This window comes from Tiliqua scincoides, chromosome 3 (assembly GCF_035046505.1).
Source record: "Tiliqua scincoides isolate rTilSci1 chromosome 3, rTilSci1.hap2, whole genome shotgun sequence".
In the NCBI taxonomy this organism is placed as follows: Eukaryota; Metazoa; Chordata; class Lepidosauria; order Squamata; family Scincidae; genus Tiliqua; species Tiliqua scincoides.
Window position 1 is genome coordinate 133,563,628 of NC_089823.1, and position 12,688 is coordinate 133,576,315.

Genomic DNA, 12,688 nt, shown 5'->3' on the forward strand with positions numbered 1-12,688 from the left:
AAACTGGGGCCAATCCTATGCAACTTCCCAGCACCGGTGCAGCTACAATGCAGCCCTGAGATAAGGGAACAAATGTTCTCAGGATGGTGTAGTGGTTTGGGAGGTGGACTTAGACCTGGAAGATCCATGAAGCTTCCTGGGTGACCTTAGGCCAGTCACTTTCTCTCAGCCTCACCTACCTCACAGGATTATTGTGGGGACAACAGGAGAGGAGTACATCACCCTGAGCTCTTTGGAGGAAGGGCCGTATAAAAATGTGAAAAAATGTGAAATACCTTGAGGAGACCTCTTTGACTGCCTCCCGGCCACAGGAGGTAGTGCATGCCCATTGGCACAGCTGGTGGAAAATTGGATAGGATTGGGCCCCAGGTCATCCAGAAAAAGCAAATGATAGGTTTTGGCCTCACTATAATAATGCAGTAGCACTTTCCCTTTATAGTTTTCAAATGGGCTGAATTCCGTTCATTCACTTATTTGGGGCAATGTACTGCTATGTGTGCAGAGATACAAGAGGAGTGGAAGCTAAATGTGTTCCTTACCTTGCTGAGCCCAATTCCTTTCCAATGAAATTAGCAGCCTTACTGGGCTTCTCTACCACATAAAACAGGGGTGTCAAACATAAGGCCTGGGGGAAGCTTTATATCCAGCACTCATGTTCTTATGAGGTCTTACTGCTAAAAGGGCAGGCCACATGAAAATTGGGCTCTCCCATATCTTGAAATATGATCAAGATTTGTGTATTTTCTCTTCTGACATTTGCAGCTAACGAGTTCTTAAGTGAGAAAAAAGTGCTTATTTTTGGTTATGACCTATTTAATGACATCACTTCCTGCCTAATGACATCACCTCCGGCCCTCAACAGGCATGATGAATGCTGTTCGGCCCTCTGTATGAAACGAGTTTGACACCCCTGACTTAAAACATATGCACACACTTGCATGCACACCAAGAACCTGACCACAAATGTCCTGCATCATGTCTCATTTAATCCCAGCAGGCCACCTACAGAGTTGTCTTGAAAAGAAACCTTTCTCCTTGATCCATTTCTGAGGAACGGATTCACTGCAGATTGACGGGATCATGTCATGCCGGGCATGTTCCCCCCCCCCCACATGAACTGCCACATAGAAAAAAACATCTCACAGAATTTTGTGAGATGCCACACAAGTGTAATACAGCATTTTGTTGTGACAGGTTTTGAAGTTAATTGGTTTCTTGCCTCAGAAACAAGGAAATCCTTGTCAAGGAACAAGACAAGGAACTGTTTTCCATTCCAGAAGTGACACTGCCCAGTCTTAAATGTTTTTAAACAGGAAAGAATCATCTAAGTAGTAGCTCAAAGTCTCTTGCCTGACAAGAAGAGACAAGGTAACTCCAGTATACTTAAAAACTAAAGCTGATGCAAGGCTATCAGTTTAATTTAAGCCATGCAGGAAATAATATATGAAGAAAAGATCTGACCACAGAAGAGAAGGACAACTATCCCTTAGTCTTCACTGACTCTATTGTTGCTTACATTGACTGTTTACAGACTGCATTGTTGTCCTCGTAACTGCTGATGCTTTAGTATAGGTATCCACTGGGGTTCTGTTCCTGACTCCCCTGTGGATACCTGAAACCATGGATACTTTAAAAAAAAATTGGGGAAAATTTAAAAAATCTTGGTAAAACAAGATTTTTAAAAATGTTCCCCTATCTTTTTAAGAGGTGTCCCTGGTATCAATGGTACCCGTGGATACCGAATCTGTGGATACCGGGATATGCCTGTATTTTCTTTTGCAGAGTTTCTTCTGCAAAGTCTGTTACATAAAACGCCCAGTTTCATTGTTGCTATGTGCATTCTTCCCAGAAAATTTCTCAGTTAACTTCAGACAACATTTTAAAAAAACAAAAGCTAGTTTCTCATTAATACATTGATAATTCGGAAACTCTCCACACTTTACAATTTGTCCTGTTGAGATAGACATATTTTTAGAGAAAGCTACCCTGGAGGTCCCAAGTTTTACTTTCTTACCCAACAGCCTAAATATAGCATCTAGGACATCTCTCTGATATTTCTCTGTATCTGTATCATTAGTACCCACACTTCTACTGATCCATTTGCATTGCTCTCTATAAGCCTGCCTAAATATCTGATGACACTGACCAGGTTTGTACCTGGGAGACAATTCTTTTATTTTTGTCTACATCCACTTCCTATCAGAAATTGTGTCCCTGACAAAGATGAAAGAAGCCACCATATTATTGGAAAGCTAGACATATGAGGTATGTGTCCTCTAGTTCAAATGGACAAATTATTGTCCCATATCTCGTGAACATCACAGCAGCTCACTAGAGATGAAAACTTTCTTATATGTCTCTCAAAATCTCACCTATGTACTATGCATTTCCCTGATTCATTTGCCTTTTCTGGCTCAGTCACTCGGGCACCAAGATTTTATTTTATCTTCGAGGACCGTAAGGTGCTTATAACAGCAGACAGATACATATATATCTTTATATGACCACAGTCATGTTGTTGTCAATGCAATAAATGGAGAATGTCCTAACTTGCTGTTGAATTTTGTTATATATTTTATAGTTTGATTGTAGGACTTTGATGACTATCATCAAAACCAGGAAGTTCTTTATTTATTGCATAGGAAAGACCCTCCCCTGTTTTTATTTTTATATTGATGTAGAGATTATTTGCCCCAGAAAGACAGAATGAAAGCAAGGAAGAATTGTTTGGCTAAAGAGAAAGCTTCACATTGCTTGAAATTAGAATGTCAGTGTTTCATACTAAGATTTTTGCATGAATTGATGCATTTCTCTCTTTTGCCTTTAAATTTTTTTTCCCTTGGCAAACTGAGGAATGTGTGTTCATGCCTGACAAAAGGAACAATTTGTTACCTACATTTGTTAGCCAGAATCAAGGCCAAGGCGATCAATATATTGAAAAAGAAAACAATAATTGAACTTTCAATTTTACACCTGCATTTAAATTTATGTAAGAGATTTGGCACTTATGTACCAAATTTTCAACCACAGCACAATAGGTAAGTCTTTGCTAACAGATGGCCCAACTGATAGAACTTACATGTCCAGTGAGCTGATTGCTCCTTCTATTTAAAGCAGAAGGAGAAATCAGCTAGCCGGACATCTAAATTCAGTTGTTTCTGCCATCTGTTCTCCAATCTCTGATGAGAAGTTCAGAATTGCAAGCTTTAAACTGAGAGGATTTGTGAAGTGTGTCAGTTACAAAGACGACATTTGTTTCATTATTCCTAGATTTTAAGGGCAAAGGACAGTATTATTGTTGTCTTATAAGACTCGCACAAATTTTCACCCGGTAATTCCTGATTCAAGCCCAAGAGTTCAAGCTGGGCTAGAGTTGCTCCATTCCAAGCTAACCTGTTTTGTTGTTCTTTTTATTCCATCGGGGGGGGGGGCAGTTTAAGAGATGAGATGTGAAGGTTGACCTTAATCAGAGCAGGTGAGGTCAACAATATCTTTTGGACTGGAGTTAAGCACTGATTTCCAGCATTTCCTTGCTACCCAGGCTCCATCCATTACAGCTATGAAGTCACACAAGTGCCAAGTGTGTACTGCCAAGTCAGAGGTAGCAGGTGTACCAATAAAATGCACCATATGAATTCTTCCACTAGGCAGCGGACAGCTGCTCTAGTAGCGGACAAGAGGAACTGACGGGTAAGGCAGAGGTAGCACTACCTGACCGCATGGGACAGGGAATTTCTGCTGTATCAGTGGAAGACTTTGTCAGCAAAAAAACTATGGAAGGAAACATCTCTCTGTGTGATACATTTGAGGTAATAATTCCAAGGAAAGATCATTCCTATTGACATTCAGTAAGGCTGAGAAAAGAACAGGGAAGAGTTGGCAGTCTTCCAGAATGTCCTGGACAGCAACTAGAGAACATTGCAGCTTTCACTGCTGGCGGTGAGATTTTAGAGTAGATCACTTAAAGTTGAAAGGATCTCCAGGAATCCCAATGGTATTCATTGATCCCAATAATGGAAGTTTGCTTTTCCAGGGCAGGAAAGGCTCTACTGGATCCAGGGTTATGCCAGGTAAGGGTGCACTTATTGTCCTATCCTTATCTGCAAATTTTGCCATCTCTGTGTCTGATTTACCTGTTCATCCACCACCCATCAACAGGCAATCTGATGCAATGCAATGCAAATTTTTCATGGTTTCTTCTTTTTCTCTATTAATGTCCTTTCATTCCTAGCTCTCCTTTCTGGCTCAGCACTCCTTGGAGAGACTCACCTTAGATACTCATAAACAGACTACTCCGCGGAGCCTCCAGCAGCAAGAGCAGGGACTGGCGTCTCTGATGTTCCTTGTTAAGGTGGTTTTGCAGAAGGCTCAGTAGTTCTTGACCCCCCTGGTTATCCTGGGCCCACGTACTCCTTGCTCAGTGCCTGCACAGCACAAAGTGCTGATGCGGAGTGCTGTGAATTTGACTCTTGGAGACTCTGCTCACCCAGGCATCCCGGAGTTATTAATAGTCAACGGGATCTCCAGCGTGCAAGGGTCTCAGATAGCACCAGCACAGGCAAGTGCAGGAAGGGGGAAAGTGCACTTCAGCACTCCTCAGAACTCTCACAGCAGCTACCTTGACCTGGAGACAAATACTAAGGGGGTACCGGGTCGGTATGTCATTCTTTTTCAACAGACAGACATGTTGGTTTGTTTTTTTCAACGAACAACATGTCTCTGTGTGAGACTACAGTTATATAAAACCGATAACTATTATATATGCTTGAAATCATGTGTTTCAGCTCTTTCTGCTCTACACTGAAGAGTGGGAGTAGGGCATACTGTTCTACACAGCTGTGTGGCTGAGCACATTAGGTGGACGCAGAAAGGTTCTGAGTATCTGAGGGAAAAACAGAGGAGCATTTCATATGACCATGATACACAAGGCCCCATCAGTACAGGTTGAGTATCCCTTAGCAGAAATGCTTGGGACCAGAAGTGTTTCAGATTTTGGTTTTTTTTTCGCATTTTGGCGTATTTGCATATACTGTACATGATGAGATATCTTGGGGATGGGATCCAAATCTAAACCCAAAATTCATTTTTGCTTCATAAATGAAATATATACTTTATATCAGTGGTTCTCAAACTTTTAGCACCAGGGTGCATTTATTAGAATGAGAATCTGTTAGGATCCACTGGAAGTGGTCATGACCAGAAGTGACATCATCAAGCAGGAAAATACTTAACAATCCAAGGCTGCAATCCTACCCACACTTACCCAGGAGTAAGTCCCATTTACTATCATTGTTAAAAGCATATACATAGTAGCCTGTTCATAGTACAGATGTGTAACATTTTCCCAAATGCAGTCACATACCATGGTAGCATCAAGTCTAATTTTTTTTTAAATATTGAATTGAAAGGGGACCTACCTAGTGGGTCTCAATCCACAGTTTGAGGAACACTGCAATATGTACCTTATACACATAGCCAGATGGTCATTTTGGAAGTGCTGAATAAACTGTCTGTTGTGTGTCTGTGTTTTGACTGCAATCCGTCATATGAAGTCGGGTATGGAATTTTCCACTTCATGTCAGAGCTCAGAAGGTTTTGGATTTTGGAAGATTTTGCATTTTTGGATGAAGGATACTCAACCTGTATTATTTTGATTGAAATCATGCTGAATGATTATGCTGCATGTTTTGACATCCCAGCGTGTGAATCTGGGAAGACTACAACACAGTAACCTACAATTTGCATACTTTTACCATTTGGTTATGTATGTACTTGTAGCAGGTAGGGAAAGTATTTTTTATTTATTTATGTTTACAATGAATAAATTACCTCTCTGCCAATGCCTCAGGCTTAAAGCAAGGTGCAAAGTTATGCCTTCAGGAACCCAGAAGAGAAAGGCCTGGGGGAATTGAGACAGACTTTGGAAAGTGAGGGACTGGAGGTCTGATCAAACAAAAAAGCAGAAACTGCAGGGATAGAAGTTATAGAGCACTTATAACATACCTAACTCGGCCTCCAATGTTATTTTGTCTAAATATTTGTATTCCGCTAGAAAAAACTGATGGACAATAAAGGTGGGATATGAAAAATTAAATTCCAGTCTGAGGAAAACTAGTGAGTTAATTTACTTTTCCTGACTGACAAACTCTTACTCACGAACAACAAATGGGTAGCCCAATCCTAACTAAATCCTGCTCACAGGGTGCAGCGGTGCCCACACAGTCTCCATTGTATCCTGTGGGCAGCAGAAGACAGTGAAGGGGTGGAGAGGGAAGTAAAAAAATTGTCTAGTCTGCTCACATGATCCCCATGTGTCATGAACCCTATTTAGTTGGCACAAGTTTGAGTAGAGTGAAGAGAGTGTGTCAGTGACAAAACAGGGGTTATGATATCACAGAGCTCTCCCCACTGAGATACCCCCTTCCCACCCCCAACAAGCCCCCTGATATACCCCCCTGCCCCATTCTATTTAATGATTTGATTTTCTGGAAACCACTTTGTGAACTTTTTTGGGTTGAATATATTAATATATCCCTACGTAAATTCTCAGTTTGCCTGTTACTGAGCCTGATGCTTCTTCTTGACTAAGACCCTTTGAAGAACATTTCAAAGGCAGCAACAGAGTGCTCCTACTGATGCCATCACAGCTCCTGTTGTGGAGAAGTCCAAGAGCTCTGCTCCCCTCCAACTACACCCTGCAGCTGAATAATAATAAGTATTTCTTTTTCACAAGGGATGTTTGCTACTCCTACCAGTTTCTAGTTAGAGGCAACACAGCAGGCAGCATTAGTCTTTCCATGGTTTTTTTTTTCTCCTCTCACACCCAATTCTCTTCGCCATAGCTCTACAGGAGTCTTCCTGGTTTATATCACATTGCAGACGGGTCACATTCATCTCCCTAACATCATTTTCTGAGTTCAGCTTGTAGCTTCCCTCATTATGAAAGGTGATACGGTAACTCTTCTGCTCTACATATGCGTCTGTGTACCCTTCCAGTCCAGCAGGGGCTATTTTCACTCTTCTTGTCTATATATACAAACATCAAGGGAACACACGTTATGGGTAGAGTGTATCACTCCTTTTGCAAGTCTACAGCACTTAGCAGTGGCGGTGGTGGGGTTTCAGAAGCTAGGACTTGCCCAATTATTAACTGTATTGGATTTAAAGCTGCCTTGTTAGCAAGTGAGCACTTTTCCCACAAAGTATAAAATGCAAGATTCTTGGCCTTTCCTCATCCACCCAAGCACATATTGGCACTCCCAGTCCTAAGCGTTTGTGTCAGCTTACATTTCTCCAGTGTTGGCCCAAGGTCACAGCTCACAAGGTGACAGTAGCATAATCATTGTCATTGCTTCGTTTCCTGGTGCCACTTGCATTGGGTCCATTCATATGACTGCCAGATCAAAAAGATAAAAATGGGATTCTATCATGGGGGTAAATAAAAGTAACATGGCATATTTTCACACAGTCTTGGACCCCTGCTAACTGAGCAGGGAGGAACCTTTCAAAGTGGTGTCTCTTTTTTAATGGGCAGGGTGAGGGCAGCCGTCCCTATTTATCCTAGCACAGCATCGCTCCCAGTGGCTGCTGCTGGTGGTGTTTCCCATGTGTTTCTTTTTCGATTGCCACAATTTGTGAGCCTCTCTGTGACAGAAAACCATCAATTTGCATTCCTTTTGCTATTAAACCACTGTGAGAACCCTGGTTCTGTTGAAGAGAGGTATAGAAAATTTAAAAAATAGAGTTACCTAGATAAATGAACATGGTCTGATATGTGTCCTTCTTGCAAGTTAATTTGTTTAATTAAAAACATATTTATCCCACCTTATGGAAGCCCAATGCAGCTTACAACAAATAATTAAAAGCAATAAAACAAATCATAAAACCCAATAAGAATAACATAATAAGCAAAAACAATGAGTTCAGCCAGCAAAACAGAGCCAAAGGAAAATGCATTCATCAAGAGTTGGAACAAAAAGTTCTTAAGACCCCTACAGAGGGCCAGCAGAGAGGAGGCAGTTCTACACTCCAGGGCATGAGAGATCCAAAGGCCAAGTGCCACAAAAGAGACAGCCTAGTCATGGGTTGCTGCCAACCAAGCATCCAAAGTGGCAGCACCTGCCGCAGGGTCACCTGGGATGACCTCACGACTGACAAGAGGGGAGATGGTCCTTCAAGTATCCAGGTCCCAAACTATTTAGGACTTAAAAGGTCATCACCAGTTGTACTTTCAATTGTACTCAGAAAGATACAGGTAGCCAATGCAGATGGAGTTACTGTACAGATCATATCATTCCTGCAGGATTCAAACCTATGCAGGTATCAAACTTATGCCCATCATGCTCTGAACATGTAGAGAGGTAACCTGTCTACTGGTAGATGGAACGGGTGGACCTGCCCTTTCAGCTTTTGGCTGTCAAAAAAGCATCTAACCCTAACTTCTGACCTTTGAAGATATAATCTCTCTGAAATGTGGTTCCACATAGTATACATATCAAAGAACCCGAGATGTTTCCAAGACTACACATTAGAAACTTCCAGGACTACATATTGATGATGACAATCAAATAGGGAAGATACCACCAGGGACCTCCACATGTACAGTAGGGAATCACTTTAAAGTCCAGAGCACCAGCGTGTAGTAGAAGTAGAAAATTCCAGTATGTTCTCTATGTAAGTATGCTGAATTAAATGCAGTTTGAAGCAGTTGCTTCAGGCAGCAGATTGGTGGGTTACCCATCTCTGTTCACTTACTTGTTGTCTCCACTGCTTTTCCTCCATCCCCTTCCTTTCCCTTGATTAAAAAAAAAAAAAAAAAGGATGGGGACAGAGAGGAAATGGAGATGTGGAAGGGAGGAAAGTGCTGAGCACTGAAGAGTGGAAAGAGCAGAGGCGCATAATCAGGTAATGGGGGCATCATTTGGCATGTTGCTTCCGGCTCAGGAAGTCTTTGGCCAGCCCTGAGTTCATGCTTACCATGAATCAAACCCTGCCATTATGTGGGAATTGGGCAGGAGGCAAAATGAGTTGGTTAAACACTTACTCCCTATCCAGTCGCTTTCCTGTTGGGCCTGTGCCCAGTGCCTTCCTTTTGTACAACGCATAGATGTTTTGCCCTCTTATGAAATCTTATTTGCTTCCCATTCTATTGCACAAGTGGTTGTGGAGCCTCATCATATCCATGGCTCAGGCCCACCCCTCCTCCCCAAGGGGTGAGGCTTTCTCTGGTGTGTTGAGGGCCCTCTCAAACATACTGCGACGAGGAAGAAGACATTGAGTCCGGAAGAGGGACTGCAATAGGTGGTTTAACACAGTCAAGGATTTTACATTCATGAGGGGGCCTTGTTACATCACAAGGACTCCCCCCACTCACAGTCTTTATGTAGTACAATGGCAAGGGGTGTAGTATAATCATGGCAGAGGGGTGATGCCTTGTCCCAGAGTTGCCTGCCTGCCGCCCCACAGCAGGGGGGCCTCAATGGTTGGCCTAGCGCTGATAGCAGCCTCTTGGCTCAGCTTGGGGGCTCCCCAACCCAGGGGGCCAGAAGGTCCAATGGTTTCACGAGGCTCCTGCACCCTTCAAGAAGGCCAGGAATCTTCCTCTCCTGGAGCTAGAGGCCTGACACCCCTGACTGAGGCTTCTCCAACCCCATCAAGGTAAGGGCAGCAGGCCAGGTGCTGCTTTCACCTCCCCAAGCTACCCTCCCTAAGCAGGAGCCCAAGGAGGAACAACCTCTCCCTATGCCTTCCAGGCTCCTTATGGAGCCAACAGCTGGCCCAGCCAGCCCCACCCTTTCCGGCCATGTGACTGGTCTGAGATCTCATGAAATCAGAGGCCCTTCTCCCTGGGAGACCTCCTGCCTGGGGGCCAGATCCGGGCCATACTTGCTCACCCCCTACTCCTGAGGAGCCCCTTACACCTGAGGAGACCCATGTCGCTGGGACCAGGGCCGGGCCCGGGCGACAAACCTTTATTAGAAAAGAAAAGTTTATCCTTTCAGACAGTACCGGTATTTGCTGTTTAAATTTCAAGTCCTCTGAGGCAACGTTGTTATGTTTTAATTGACAGAGAAGAGTGACTGGCAACCCAATCCTAATCTGCCCTGGAGCAGGCAGGCCAGGAGGCCTGCCCCACATCCAGAGCAGGGTTGGGGCCAGTTGCAGCTCAGTCCAGGGAAAAAGGAATTCCTTCTGCTTACTCTGGATAAAGTCGCAGCAGCCCCAATGGGTCTACTGAAAAGGTGGCGCAAATCCGAGCAGCCTGCAGCTACTCTGGGCTACCCAGATCTGGGGTTAGGATCCGGCACTGTGCTGAATCCTGTCCCCAAGCCCCGCTCACCTGCCACCTGTGCACAGGCCCACCTGCCACCCACCCTCCCCCTGCCTCAAAAAAACCTCCTTCCTGCCCTCCACCCATCCACACCCTGATCCCCAAACCAACCTGATTCTGCTGGCGCAGCCTTACGGTCCACCAGCCCAAAAGGGCTTGGGCTGGCCTTCCTCCTTTATCGCACTTTCGTGACATTGCTGGGCTGGCATAAGATTGTTGCGCCAGCCCAACACGAGGTTGGGATTACACCCCAAGTTGCATTTGCAGTACCATGTCTGAGATGGTTAGGATATCTGTAGCTGCAGTAGGAAAACCAGTTGGCCATAGAGAAGACAGAGGCAATTTTGGTGGGCAAAATGATGACTGACACAAGATAGCCATCTGACCTAGTTCAACCACCAATGTTGTGTAGACTGTGATTTGTGTTTACAAGAGGAAGTATTTTCATCTTATATGGGTTCAGGTTTTCATTAGCATCTCCACCTAGAATTATGTGGTCATATTATTTGATGGAGACTGAGTACTGGAGACATTGTGAAAGAGGACTAAGGAATCTACATTTGGTCCAGAGACATTCACAGTTGTTTATGTAGTAGATGATGTTTTGGTAAGATGAATAAGAAAGTGCTGCTCCTGAGCTAACATTTCTTTTAGGGTTTAGATCACGGGTGTCAAACTTGTTTCATGCTGCAGGCCAAATGGCATTAATGGCACCTGCTGAGGGTCAGAAGTAATGTAATTAAGCAGGAAGTGACATTATTAAACAGGTGATGACCGGAAATGAACACTTTGTTCTCACCTCCTTTCTCATTAGCTGTAAATGACAGAAGAGGAAATATGAAAATCTTGATCATATTTTCAATATATAGGAGAGACCAATTAACAAGCTGATGGAGCTTAATTATCATGTAGGCTGCCTTTTCAGCAGTACTGCTTCTGCCATCACTTTGCAGGTCAGCAGCTGAGAGATGCTCTGCGAAGTGACACGCCAGTAGAAGCAGTGCTACTGAAAGGGCAGCCTGTGTGATAATTGGGCTCTCCTAGTGACTCGGTAGCTTCTCCTTGGTCTGCCCTTTCCCCCTATACCTCTTGGTCTGCCCCTTCTCCCTATACTATTCCTTGCCTTCTGAGGCTTCCTTCTGTCTCTCCCTCTCAGCACATCAGCAGAAGCAGCACTGATGAAAGAATGGTGCTAGGAGAACTCATTTACTTTCAGTAGTGATGTCCCAGTAGAAGTGGCGCTGCTAAAAGGGTAGCCCACATGATAATTGGGTGTTTTCAACATCACACCTTCAGCAGCACCGCTTCTACTGGGACATCACAATTGAAAAAGCAGCTCACAAAACCTACCTGTAGAGCTAACGCTGAGCAAACAATACTGGAAAAGGAGTAAAAGAGATGTTAGAGGAGGAAGGATAAAGAGGCATCATATAAGGTTCAAAATGTCTCCAAATGTCCAGCCAAAAAACATAGTGAGAATCTCAAAACAGTTGAGCAACAGTTGTAATTCTGAAAAAAGTCTTTGCACATAACTGTAATGAATACATATGTTACAAATTGTTACATTTAAGCAAGTGTTTTTATATGTTGAAAATATTGTGTCTGCTACACAGTATATAATGCAGTATGGCCATTCAACTATCCATTGTGGTAGTTGAAAGAACACTTGAAAGCATGATAAAGATTTGCAAATATTCAATACTCTGTGGCGGGGTGCCCAAACCCCGGCCCTGGGCCACTTGTGGCCCTTGAGGACTCCCAATGAGGCCCTCAGGGAGCCCCCAGTCTCCAATGAGCCTCTGGCCCTCTGGAGACTTGCTGGAGCCTGCACTGGCCTGACGCAACTGCTCTCAGCGCGAGGGCAACTGTTTGACCTCTCGCATGAGCTGTGGGAAGAGGGCTCCCTCCACTGCTTGCTGTTACATGTCTGTGATGTAGCAGCAGCAGCAAAGGAAAGGCCAGCCTTGCTTTGTGCAAGGCCTTTTATAGGCATTGAGCTATTGCAAGACCTTCATTCATTCATATAAGTTCTTCTTTAATATATTAAGTTATGTAAATTTATTCAAATTTGAAATATAAGTTAATTATTTTCTTCCCCAGCCCCTGACACAGTGTCAGAGAGATGATGTGGCCCTCCTGCCAAAAACTTTGGACACCCCTGCTCTGAGGGAATACAAATATCATTCTAGAGAAAAAAAGGAAAGGTAACTAGTAGTTCTCCCATTTTAATGGCTCAGAGCCCAATCCTGAGCTCAGTCGCCAGCTTACCGCTGGCATGCACTGTTGCAAATGTACTGTAAGGCACATTTGCGGGCCCTAGCGCTGGGCAGGTGCCTGCCTTCCGCCACTTGGCAGTTG

The 12,688-nt window shown here is 43.9% G+C and overlaps 1 protein-coding gene across 1 annotated transcript in view; it reads right to left on the bottom strand.

Moving 5' to 3' along the window:
* Positions 1-4,358, bottom strand: part of MYOZ1 (myozenin 1) — a 36,313-nt gene extending 31,955 nt beyond the window's left edge. Inside the window, exon 1 of the mRNA XM_066622008.1 lies at positions 4,270-4,358. The gene's annotated coding sequence lies outside the window, so the exon portion shown is untranslated. The remainder of the gene's footprint in view (positions 1-4,269) is intronic.
* Between the last annotated feature and the right edge of the window lie 8,330 nt (positions 4,359-12,688).